The following is a 13,289-nucleotide window of genomic DNA, read 5'->3' as shown; positions in this document are numbered from 1 at the left end:
TCTTAGGCTATGGCCAGAGCCAGAGGTGACTGTGAAGTAACACTAGCAAATTAGTTACTGAATAAAAACTCTTACTGAACAACTGATACCATGATACTTAATTGGTTGGTGTTGTTATTATCCTTAACCTGGAGCAGACAAAACACCTCCCTGAGTATATTAAAACTGTTCATCAGGTGATGCCAAAGAAACATCTTAAAATAAATAAATATATAGTCATTGTTTACTTGATCTCAACCAAGAAAATATTAAACCACTAGAATCATCATAGATCTATTATCAAAGTCAAGGCTAATTCTGTGTCACTGGAAATAATGCAAAAGCAAGGTAATCCACTTAAGAATTAGAGGCTTTCCGGGACTCCAGACCGGGCCAACAACACCATGGTGCCAGACGGAGAAGGTGCCGTCTCCAGATGGAGCCCTGGCAACACTAAGCTTCTACTAACATGGCTCCAGTATGTGGAACTGGGACAATTTCTGCAAACTGTGCAGGGCACTGGAGCTGGGAGGCACCATTCCAGCTTTAACCCGCCCCTGCCACCGGAAGTCACACCCTCAACCCGCCCCCGGCACCATCTTGCCGCACCTAGCAGTGAAGAATCCATGCTGGCAGGCACCGCAAGCCAGAGAATGCTCCGGACCCAAGACCGGGCCAACAACACCGGGGTGCCAGACGGAGAAGGTGCCATCTCCAGATGGAGCCCTGGCAACACTGAGCTTCTACTAACACAGCTCCAGTATGTGGGACTGGGACAATTTCTGCAAACCACACGGCTGCATAAGCGCAACATTTCCAGATATGCAAAAAGCCGCTCAGGAATGGCTCTACCACCCCTGAGCACCCATTACTCCACCACCCCTGAGCGCCCATTACTCCAGAGGCACAGTAACCAATCTTGGAATGCAGTGGCTGCTGGCAGATATACTCCTTTACTGTGAACTAAGCTACGGCCCCACGCAGTCCTGGGAGGGGAAGGGTTTTTGTCCCTCGGCCTTTTCCCCTTTGTGGCAGCATGGTGACCACCATCTTTCAGAGCCAATTGGACAGACGTAGGAGCCTACAGTGATGGGACGCATTGGGAATCGTGCGATGGCGGGACGGGGGACAGAACCAGTCCTGCTCCCCGTACAAATGAGACCCGAATGGCTGTCCATGAACGACTCCTCCAATCCTGAACCGCCATGATCCCAGAGAACACAAAGCAATCTCGGAATGCAGAAGCTGCTGGCAGAAATACCTCTGGACTTAATTACTAAAATAGCAGAATCCCAAAACTGGGTGACCGCTTTCATGACCATTCAACATCATATGTTCTTTGTTATCAGCAATAGAAAACATATGATCTAATGATGCCATTTCTACATGTCTGATTGTTGGAGGACAAACTCCAAATAATAATAGTGGTTTTTTTGTTGAAAATTGAATGTAATCAGAGTAAAGTGAAAATCATTTGTCACACAGGCAGTGGGGGAGTGGGAGGGGGTGTATGCTGGGGTTCTTGGTGGTGGAACATGTGCACTGGTGAAGGGATGGGTGTTTGATCACTGTATGACTGAGACTTGATTCTGAAAGCCTTGTAACTGTTCTCACGGTGATTCAATAAAATAAAAAAAAAAAATTAAAAAAAAGAATTAGAGGGGCTGGAGTGATAGCACAGCGGGTAGGGCGTTTGCCTTGCACGCGGCCGACCCGGGTTCGAATCCCAGCATCCCATATGGTCCCCTGAGCACCGCCAGGGGTGATTCCTGAGTGCATGAGCCAGGAGTGACCCCTGTGCATCGCCGGGTGTGACCCAAAAAGCAAAAAAAAAAAAAAAAAAAAGAATTAGAGGCTTTCATTCTCAGCATTGAAGGTCTCTACGTGCACATTACAGCCACAATTTTTGACTAAAAATTTTGTAATTGAACTAAAAATTTTCAACTAAAATTTTTCAAGTTAAAATACATTGTCTTTAATGTTTCTATATATTTTATGTTTAAAAAAAAAGAAGTAAAGAGGAAAGAAACAAGGTGGGGTGGTGGGGGACCAGGTGAAGGTGGTGGGAAGAATACTGGGAACATTGGTGGAGGAGAATGGCCACTGGTGGAGGGATGGGTAAACGATCACTGAAATGCAAACACGAAAGTTCGTAAGTTTGTAACTGTACCTCACGGTGATTCACTAATAAAAAATTTTAAAAAAAGACCGCATGGCCTCCCACCTATGAGATGGTCAGACTTCTTCGTCAAAACCCTGAACAAATGATTTGAGGCTCTTCGTGCTCCTGGAGCGAGCAGATGTCATTGGGCTACACTAGCATGCAACAGGGACGAATAAAGATGTTACTGGTGCCCACTCGAGCAAATCGAAGATCAACAGGATGATGAGTGATACAAGTGATTCCCTGAAATTGGAGACACAGCCAAAAAGTTTTTCCTGAAACCAAGGTCCAATAGTGTAGTACCAATGTTTTTCCCTAGGTCAATTATGACTTCAGTCTTACATTCAAGTCTTTAGTTATTTTGAGTTCATGATTGTGTTAAGTGGAAGAGAGTAATCTAGTTTCATTCATAGCATGTGGGTATTCAAATTTCCAAGTAACATTTCGCAGAGACACTCCTGACTATTTAAGTTCTAAATTCATATTTCATATTAATTGTCCATATGTATACATATGTATACAGGTTTATTTCTGGTCTTTCAATTCTATTTATTCTAATATGAGTTAACATTTGTTCTAATATCATGCCATTTACTATTATCTCGTAATACAATTTTTGAACAGCTTAAAAAAAGAGGAAGGAAGGAAGGAAGGAAGGAAGGAAGGAAGGAAGGAAGGAAGGAAGGAAGGAAGGAAGGAAGGAAGGAAAGAAGGAAGGAAGGAAGGAAGGAAGGAAGGAAGGAAGGAAATTTGAAAGAGAGCATTCAAATTATATGGCAAATGAAAAAATGATAAGCAACATTAAAGTGATAGATAAAATACAGAAAATGATTTAAAAAAATGTTAAAATCATTTGGGGCTGGAGAAATAGCCCTGCAGGTAGGGCGTTTGCCTTGCACACGCTGACCCGGGTTCAATTCCCAGCATCCTATATGGTCCCCTGAGCACTGTCAGGGGGTAATTCCTGAGTGCAGAACCAGGAGTAACCCCTGTGTATCACTGGGTGTGACCCAAAAAGCAAAAAAAAAAAAGAAAAAAAGTTAAAATCATTTATAGATATCATATAGACAAAATAATCCACTGAAATTAATGTTTATGTTTCAACAAGAGTTAGATTCCACATATAACCTATTTGGTTGTAGTCTTATTGATCCTTAAATATAATATTTCTTGCCATAGATAAAAGAAAACCAGATAATTTGATCTATTTGTCTTCGCAGATAAGTGATACTTCTTGTTTTCAGTCTAAAAATAATACTATATTTCTCAAGATTATAGATGATATCTCCAAGTTGCAATTTCATAAAAGATTGTCACCTTGAGATAGTTACAGATTGTTTAGTTACAGGTTGTTTAGTAAGAGCAATACCAACTTACTCTAGAAACCAGAAAAAAACTGTACATGATATCATATTTTCACATCTGTAACCAGAAAGCACTAACCTTTATGCTAAAAGAAGTACACTTGGACGTTACTGACAGCCAAGCATAATACCTGGTATAAATGAACCTAAAAGACTTTGGATCTTGCCTATATAACTTTAAATCTTAGTTCTGTTCCTTACTATCCATGTTACCTTGGATGAGTCCTTAACATCCTTGGTTTTCTTTTTTTTTTTTTTTTGAGGGGTGGTGCCTCAGGATGTGTAGTTTTCCAGTAGCAACCAGAAAACCTGCTAGACAATTTCTAAAAGAACTGTAACACTACATACTTGGGTTTTAAGTAGGATTTTCATTTCTTAACATCCTTAGATTGTCAGTAAGAAAGCAAAAATAATTGCTACTTTTCAGGGTTGTGAGACAGAAATAATTATATACATATAATAATGCTCAATAGTATAGTCACTCTGAAAAATAGTTTCTCATTATCTCATAAAACTAAATATGCATTTACATGTGACCCAACAACTTTACTATTGAACAATTATCTCACAGAAATGAAAACTTATGTTTATGCCAAAGTCTGTACAAATGTTTATAGCAGCGTTATTTGTAATAGCCAAAAATTGGAATAACTCATATGTCCTTCGCTGGGTGAGTCATCTAGCAAACTGTAGTACACCCACACCATGAAACACTGTGCAATAATAAATAAAGGTGAACTCTTGATATTTGCACATTGGATCAATCTCAAGAAAATTACACTGGGTTAAAAAAAAGAATTTTCAAATGGTTCCACTTACAGACTTTATAATATTTATTTTTTTCATTGACCTTAAGATAACATTGTTTTGAAAGTGCTTAAATATTTATAGGATTTATGGGTATGTGTTACTGCATCACACCCATCGTCTTGGTTATTTTAAATAATGCTGTGAGAAATATAGAATTGCATGTCCTTCCAGATTTTGTGTTCTTGGGTAGATGGCAAGTAGTGTAATAGCAGAATAAATAAAAACTCAGGTTTTTTTAGAAGTCTCCAAACCATTTCCCAAACCAATCAACAATCCCACCATCAGTGAATGCAAATGCATTCCCTTTTTTGCCACATTCCCAAAAGTATATTGGTCAATACCATTCTAGCAAAGTCTATAGAACCTTTTAGTTCATTCTCCACCTCTTTGGTAACTCAGGTCTGTAGTCTGAATCAGAAGGTTTTATTAGGACAGTTCCATTGCTTTGTTTCTAAGTATACCACACATAAATGAGGTCCTCTGGTATTTTTCTCTTTCTGACTTATTTCACTTAGCACGACTACTTCAACTCCATTTATGCTGCAGCAAAGAAGAGAAAGATTATCTTTTCTTACAGTTAAGAAGCATTCTATTGTGTGTGTGTATATATACATATGTGTGTGTGTTTATATAATCTTTAAAAATATTTTTAAATAATACAATATTAATGTTTTATACATGCAGTGATGTAGACTATGCTCACCACCAGAGTGCCAGGATTCTGCCACTAGTATTCCAAGGCCCCCTCAACTGGTCATATCACTGGGGATTACTTATTCCAGTGGTCTGTTTCTTTATACTCTACAGATGAGTTCAATCATTTGTCCTTTTCTTTCTGACTCACTTCATTAGCATGACTTACTCCAATGTTATCCATACTGCAGCAAACTACAAGATATTCTCTTTCATCACAGCTGAATAGTACTTCATTGTGCATAAAAAAAACACAACTTTTAATCAACTCATCTATTGTTGGGCACTTGGGTTGTTTCCAAATCTTGGCTATTATAAATAAGGCTGTGAGAAATACAGTATTGCATGTCCTTCAAGATTTTGTGTTCTTGGGTAGACGGTAAGCAGTGGAACAACAGGATAAATTAAAAACTCAAGTCTTTTAGAAGTCTCCAAACCATTTCCCAAACCAAGAAACCATCCCACCAGCAGTGAATGTGCTCCCTTTTTGCCACGTTCCCATCACCATTCAAATACCTAGACTTCTTATATAAACCACTCTTGCTCTTGTGAAGTGTTAATTGTCATTTTTATTTGTATTTCCCTGATAATCAGTGAAATGGACATTTTAAGATGCCTATTGGACATCTTTATCTCTGAGAAAGTATTCATCTCTTTTCCCCATGTCTTGATGAAGCTATTTGTGGTTTTTGTGGTAGTGGTTGTTGAGCTTCGATAGTGCTTTATGTATCTTTTCTATAATGTCTGATGTATGAATATTTTCTCCCAATAGAGGGGCGTCTTCATTTTAGGCCTCGTTCCTTTTGCAGTGCAGAAGCTCTTTAGTTTGATATAGTCCATTTGTTTATTTCTGCTTCTGTTTTCTTTGCCAGTGGAGCCTATCAGTCATATAACTAAAGATTCCTCTTACCTAGAGCCTGTCTGCATCTACTTAATGTATTTTTTGGAAATAAGTTTGATATCAAGGTATTCAATCCATTTCCTTTCATTTTATTTTGGGGGTTGGGGAACACACCTGGCCTGTCCAAGGCTTATTCCTAGCTCTGTGCTCAGAGTTCACCCCTGGAAGTGCTTGGGGAACTAATTGCAGTACTGGGGATCACACTGGGGTTCACTGCATGCAAGGCAAGCGTCTTATTCCTGTACTACCTCTGGACTCTCAATTCTATTCCATTGGTTAGATCGTGTCTTTTCCAGTAGCTTAAATATATAATTACTACAGTTTTGTGGTAAAGATTAAAGTCCGGGAATGCAATGTCTCTTTGGTTTAGGTTTTTCCTTAGGTTTTTTTCTTTTTTCTTAGGTTTCCTTTGACTATACTGGGAGTTTTATGGTTCCGTATAAAACTTTTTTTGAGAATTTTTTTTGTGACCTTGAAAAGTGTCATGGGCATTTTGATGGGAATTGCATTGCACTGGTAAATTATCTTACTCATATAGTCTTTTTTAAAAAAAATTTTATTGCCTTTCCGGCCCTGCGCGAGATCGACCCCGGAGGCAACTGAACCACTTTGGACACGAGCGGCGCCCCCAAAATGCCTCCAAACTGTGTGCCCGGAGCTTCTGGCCCAGGCGCTGCCAGCGGGGTATGCTCTTTTCTCTCTCAACTCTTTCTTTTTGAATGCAGCGAGGCAATAGCCGGTTTTTAGACTATGCAGGAAGTCCGGGAAAGCCGATGGGGCGGGACTTCCGGATCCGCCCTGTGCCGGCCGACATTTAAGCACAGAGCCATGTGGGGACGCTCCTTTCCGGCCCTGCGCGAGATCGACCCCGGAGGCAACTGAACCACTTTGGACACGAGCAGCACCCCCAAAATGCCTCCAAACTGTGTGCTCGGAGCTTCTGGCCCAGGCGCTGCCAGCGAGTGATGCAATTACCAAAAGAATTTTCCCCGGACTTCATATAGAAATCTAACCTAATATCTTTTGATTGTCAGCAACGTGTAAATGTTCCTTTTTGGCAGGGCTTACCGTGGGGGGATACTCCAAACAATAGTACTGAGTTTTTTGTTGAAGGGTAAAAGATTGTAACGATAGAATTTTAGGCAGAATTTTCCCTGGACTTTATATAGAAACCCAAAACCGCGCGGCCTCGGCAGCCTAATGTCATCTAATCATCAGCAATATGAAATGGTTCCTTTGTAATGGGTTGGACTTTGGGGGGACCATAATAGGGTTAAAGTTTGTAGCGATGTGTAATTTCTGGCTGTACTTTCCCTGGACTTTATACAGAAATTCAAAGCCGCGAGGCCGCTGCCATGGCCGCGCAACCTATTGTCATTTAATCATCACCATTATGAAATGGTTCCTTCTTAACGGGTCGGACTTTGGTGGGAAATCCTAACAAGAATAGTAAGTCTCTTGCTGAAATATTGAAGGCTACCAAAGTGGTAGCCATCTCTATAGACTGAACTAAGCCATATCCCCATGCTGGCTGAGAAGAAATATCCTTCTTTCTCGGGAAGAAACGCAGCGTGGCGTTAACCATAGTATGATGTCCATTAAGCTGACACGGACCTGGTGGCGTGGGAATGGGATACAAGTGAATAAATTATTAAGTACTTGGAACAGCGGGACACTGGTGGAATCTCGAGCCGGGGCCGATACCAGCGTATTACCTTTGATTCCAGAAATTGCTTGCAGACATTCTACCAGGCTATCAACTAAGCCAGAGCCCCACGCCGGCTGATGACGGGAAATAACCATCTTTTTTGGTTTGTTTTCCCTTTGTCAGGCAGCGTGGTGATTACTAAACAGGCGTGATCTCGGTGGCGCGGGACAAGGGGGGGAAAAAATAGAAAAGTTATGTAACAAACAGCGGGACTTAATTTCTCTACATTCTCAGCAATGGAGAGCCATCAAATGCTTCCTTGACAGTGGGACTATCTTTTCTTTTTTGGGGGAAACCCTAGCAACAATATTGAGTTATGTGTTGAAACATGGACTGTAACCAAGATAAAGCGTAAACGAAGTGAAACTTATCATTTACAAGGGCGGGGACTGGGGGGGCGGGAGAGGGCAGGAGGTTTAATGGGGTGGTTGGTGATGGAATATGGGCACGGGTGAAGGGAAGGGTGTTTGAGTATTGTATAACTGACATAATCCTGAGAACTATGTAACCCTCCACATGGTGATTCAATAAAATTTAAATTAAAAAAAAAATTTTTATTGAATCACCGTGAAACAGTTACAAGTTTTCATGTTTGGGTTAAAATTACAAAATGATCGAACACCCATCCCTCCAACAGTGCACATACCCCACCACCAATATCCCCGGTATACACCCCCTTTCCCACCCTCCCCCTGCCTCCATGGCAGACAATATTGTGCATAATCTCTCTCTACTTTTGGGCTTTATGGCTTGCAACTCAGACACTGAGAGGTCATCATGTTTGGTCCATTATCTACTTTCGGCATGCATCTCCCATCCCAACTGGTTCCTCCAGCCATCATTTTCTAGTGAGCCCTTCTCTATTCCATGTGCCTTTTCCCCTCCACTCATGAAGCAGTCTTCTTGCTATGGGGCAATCCCCCTAGCCCTTGTATCTACCATCCTTTGGTGTCAGCCACATGTGATGCTACCCTACACTCCACAAATGAGTGCAGTCCTTCTATGTCTGTCCCTCTCTTTCTGACTCATTTCACTTAGCATGATACTCTCCAGGTCTATCCATTTATAAGCAAATTTCATGACTTCATCTCTCCTAACAGCTGTATTTTAATATCTCTTTAATGTTTATTATAGAAATTATTATATGGTTAACATAAAGCATTCAAGAAAATGGTATACAATATAAGCTTGTTTTTTTTTGTTGCTTTTTTATTTTTATTAGTGAATCACCGTGAGGTACAGTTACAAACTTATGAACTTTCATGTTTGAATTTTGTTTACATCCCTCTACCAGTTCCCAGTCCCCTCGACCAGTGTTCCCAGTATCCCTCCCATCCTCCCACCCCATCCCCCCACCCCACCCCATCTCTGTGGCACGGCATTCCCTTTTGTTCTCTCTCTCCTTTTGGGTGTTGTGGTTTGCAAGAGAGGCACTGAGTGGCCATTTTCAGCATGCATCTCCTATCTCGTGTGGGTCATCAAACCACACTTTACCTGGTGTTCCCTTCTCTATCTGAGCTGCCCTTTCCTCCAGCATGAGGCCAGCTTCCAAGCCTTGGAGCCAACCTCCTGGTACTTACCTCTACTATTCTTGTGTGATCCAATACAGCTGCATTGTATTCCATTGTGTAGATGTACCAAAGTTTTCTTAACCAGTCATCTGTTCTAGGGGCACGTGGGTTGTTTCCAGATTTTGGCTATTGTGAACAGTGCTGCAATGAACATATAGGTACAGATGTCATTTCTACCGTGCTTTTTTGCATCCTCAGGATATATTCCTAGAAGTGGTATTGCAGAGTCATATGGAAACTCAATTTCTATAGCCTCCCAAGGCTGAACCAAGAAGACCTGGAATACCAGGACAGACCTATCACCATCAAGGAAATTGAAATGGTAATAAAAAGTCTCCCCAAGCACAAAAGTCCTGGCCCAGATGGATTCACTAGTGAATTCTTCCAAACCTTTAAAGAGGACTTACTCCCAATGCTCTTTAAGCTTTTCCAGGAAATTGAAGTATCCGAAACACTTGCAAACAAGTTCTTTGAAGCAAATATCACACTGATACCAAAAGCAGAGAGAGATACAACAAAGAAAGAGAATTACACACCGATATCCCTAATGCAAAGATCCTCAACAAAATATTAGCAAATAGAATCCAATGACTCATTAAAAAGATCATACACCATGACCAAGTAGGATTCATCCCAGGTATGCAAGGATGGTTAACATTCGCAAATCAATCAACATAATCCATCATATAAATGAAAGAAATAATAAAAAACATATTATCATATAAACAGATGCAGAGAAAACATTTGACAAGATCCAGCACTGATTTATGATGAAAACTCTCAGCAAAATGGGCATCAAAGGAACTTTCCGGGGCTGGAGCGATAGCACAGCGCGTAGGGCATTTGCCTTGCACGCGGCCGACCCGGGTTCGAATCCCAGCATCCCATATGGTCCCCTGAGCACGGCCAGGGGTGATTCCTGAGTGCAGAGCCAGGAGTAACCCCTGTGCATCGCCAGGTGTGACCCAAAAAGCAAAAAAAAAAAAAAAAGGAACTTTCCTCAATATAGTCAAAGCCATCTACCAGAAGCCCATGGCAAGTATCATTCTGAATGGGGAAAAACTAAAAGCCTTCCCTCTAAGATTGGGCACAAGGCAAGGTTGCCTGCTTTCGCCACTCCTATTCAATATAGTACTGGAAGTCCTGGCCACAGCAGTTAGACAAGAAAAAGATATCAAGGGCATACAGATAGGAAAGGAAGAAGTCAAGCTATCACTATTTGCAGATGATATGATACTATACTTAGAAAATCCTAAGAACTCTACAGAAAAGCTCCGAGAAACAACAGGTCTATATAGTAAAGTAGCAGACTACAAAACAAACACCCAAAAGTCCATGGCTTTCTTATCTGCAAATAATGAAAGAGAAGAAAGAGACATTAAAAAAAATCCTGTTCACAATAGTACCTCAGAAAATCAAGTACCTTGGAATCAGCTTAACCAAAGAGGTGAAGGACATATACAAGGAAAATTACAAAATACTACTTCAAGAAATGAAGGAGGACACTAGGAAATGGAGACACATCCCCTGCTCCTGGATAGGGAGAATTAACATTATCAAAATGGCAATACTGCCCAAAGCACTATACAGATTTAATGCAGTCCCTATCAGGATACCCATGACATTTTTCTTTTTTTTTTTAAATTTATTTATTTTTTAATTAGTGAATCACCGTGAGGGTACAGTTACAGATTTATACATTTTTGTGCGCATGTTTCCCTCATACAAGTTCGAGAACCCATCCCTTCACCAGTGCCCATTCTCCACCACAAATAAACCCAACATCCCTCCTACCCCCCCAATCCCATCTCCCCCCACCCCACCCTGCCACTGTGGCAGGGTATTCCCTTTTGTTCTCTCTCTCTAATTAGGTGTTATGGTTTGCAATAAAGGTGTTGAGTGGCCACTGTGTTCAGTCTCTAGTCTACATTCAGCACACGTCACCCTTCCCCCACGTGGCCTCCACACATTTTACTTGGTGTTCCCTTCTCTATCTAGGTTGCTCTCTCCCCAGAAGGTGAGGCCAGCTTCCAAGCCATGGAGTCAACCTCCTGGTACTTATTTCTACTATTCTTGGGTGTTAGACTCCTAGTCTATTATTCTATATTCCACAGATGAGTGCAATCTTTCTATGTCTGTCTCTCTCTTTCTGACTCATTTCACTTAGCATAATAATTTCCATGCTGATCCACTTATATGCAAAGTTCATGACTTCATTTTTTTTCTAACAGCTGCATAGTATTCCATTGTATAGATGTACCAAAGTTTCTTCAACCAGTCATCTGTTCTAGGGCACTCAGGTTTTTTCCAGATTCTGGCTATTGTAAATATTGCTGCGATGAACATATAAGTGCAGATGTCATTTTGACTATAACTTTTTTGCTTGTCTGGGATATATTCCCAGCAGTGGTATTGCTGGGTCAAATGGGAGCTCAATTTCTAATTTTTTCAGAATCGTCCATATTGTTTTCCAAAAGGGCTGAACCAGTTGGCATTCCCACCAGTAGTGTAGAAGGGTCCCTTTCTCCCCACATCCTCTCCAACAGCGGTTGCTTTTGTTCTTTTGGATGTGTGCCAGTCTCTGTAGTGTGAGGTGGTATCTCATGGTTGTTTTGATCTGCATCTCCTGATGATTAGTGATGTAGAGCACTTTTTCATGTGCCTTTTGGCCATTCGTATCTCTTCCTTGGGAAAGTTTCTATTCATTTCTTCGCCCCATTTTCTGATGGGGTTGGATGTTTTCTTCTTGTAGAATTCAACCAGTGCCTTATATACCCTTGATATCAACCCCTTATCGGATGGGTATTGGGTAAATATCCTTTCCCATTCTGTAGATTGTCTTTGTATTCTGGTCACTGTATCTTTTGCGGTGCAGAAGCTTTTTAGTTTAGTGTAGTCCCATTTGTTGATCTCTGCTTTCACTTGGTTGGCCAGTTGCATGTCATCTTTGAAGATACCTTTATCTTCAATATCATGGAGGGTTTAGCTGACCTTGTCTTCAATGTACCTTATGGTTTGTGGTCTGATGTTGAGGTCTTTAATTAATTTTGATCTGACTTTTGTGCATGGTGTCAGGTCGAGGTCTAAGCCCATTCTTTTGCATGTGGTTGTCCAGTTGTGCCAGCACCATTTGTTAAAGAGGCTTTCCTTGCTCCACTTCACATCTCTTGCTCCCTTATCAAAGATTAGATGATCATACATTTGGGGTTGTGTGTAGGGATATTCCACCCTGTTCCATTGGTCTGAGGCTCTGCCATTGTTCCAGTACCATTCTGTTTTAATTGTTACCGCTTTGTATTAAAGTTTGAGATTGGGGAGGGTGATGCCTCCCATCGTCTTTTTCCCAAGAATTGTTTTAGCTATCCGTGGGTGTTTGTTGTTCCATATGAATTTTAGGATTGCTTGATCCGTTTCTTTGACATTTTTCAAAGAGATAGACAAAACACTCCTGAAATTCATATGGAACAATAAACCCCCACGAATAGCTAAAGCAATACTTGGGGAAAAGAAGATGGGTGGCATCACCTTCCCGAACTTCAAACTCCACTACAAAGCAGTGGTAATTAAAACAGCATGGTATTTGGCTAGAAACAGAACTGCAGACCAATGGAATAGAGTTGAATATCCTGTCAGAAACCCCCAAATATATGGCCACTTAATATTTGAAAAAGGATCAAGAAATGTGAAGTGGAACAAGGAAAGCCTCTTCAACAAGTGGAAACTGGATCACTACCTCCAAAAAATTGAACTCTGACCTCTGTCTAATTCCAGGCACAAAAGTCAGATCAAAGTGGATTAAAGACCTCAATATCAGACCTGAATCTATAATGTACATAGAGGGAAATGTAGGCAGAACCCTCCATTACATTGAAGCTAAAAGCATCTTTAAGGATGAAACAGCACTGACCATGCAAAAGAAACAGTGACCAAAATACAGAAAGAGCCCACAGAAAGGGAAAGAATATTTACCCAATATTCATCAAATAGTCTTTTTAACAATGCTAGTTATTCCAATCAATTTACAAGAAACACATTCTTTGTCCATATCCTTGTGTTGTTGAGACTTTCATAAATGATTTATAATTTTCACTAAAAAAGG

At 40.8% G+C, this 13,289-nt stretch overlaps 1 protein-coding gene and 1 non-coding gene across 2 annotated transcripts in view; both read right to left on the bottom strand.

The window, feature by feature from the left end:
* Nucleotides 1-13,289, bottom strand: part of METTL4 (methyltransferase 4, N6-adenosine) — a 105,730-nt gene that overhangs the window by 30,980 nt on the left and 61,461 nt on the right. The window lies entirely within an intron of this gene.
* Nucleotides 3,789-3,850, bottom strand: LOC129402933 (U7 small nuclear RNA). The gene has a single exon (XR_008628947.1). It is a non-coding gene; the product is annotated as a U7 small nuclear RNA (small nuclear RNA).

Source organism: Sorex araneus, chromosome 2 (genome assembly GCF_027595985.1).
Source record: "Sorex araneus isolate mSorAra2 chromosome 2, mSorAra2.pri, whole genome shotgun sequence".
Lineage (NCBI taxonomy): Eukaryota > Metazoa > Chordata > Mammalia > Eulipotyphla > Soricidae > Sorex > Sorex araneus.
Note: the sequence above shows the minus strand (reverse complement) of the source record. Positions and strands in the feature narration are given on the sequence as shown.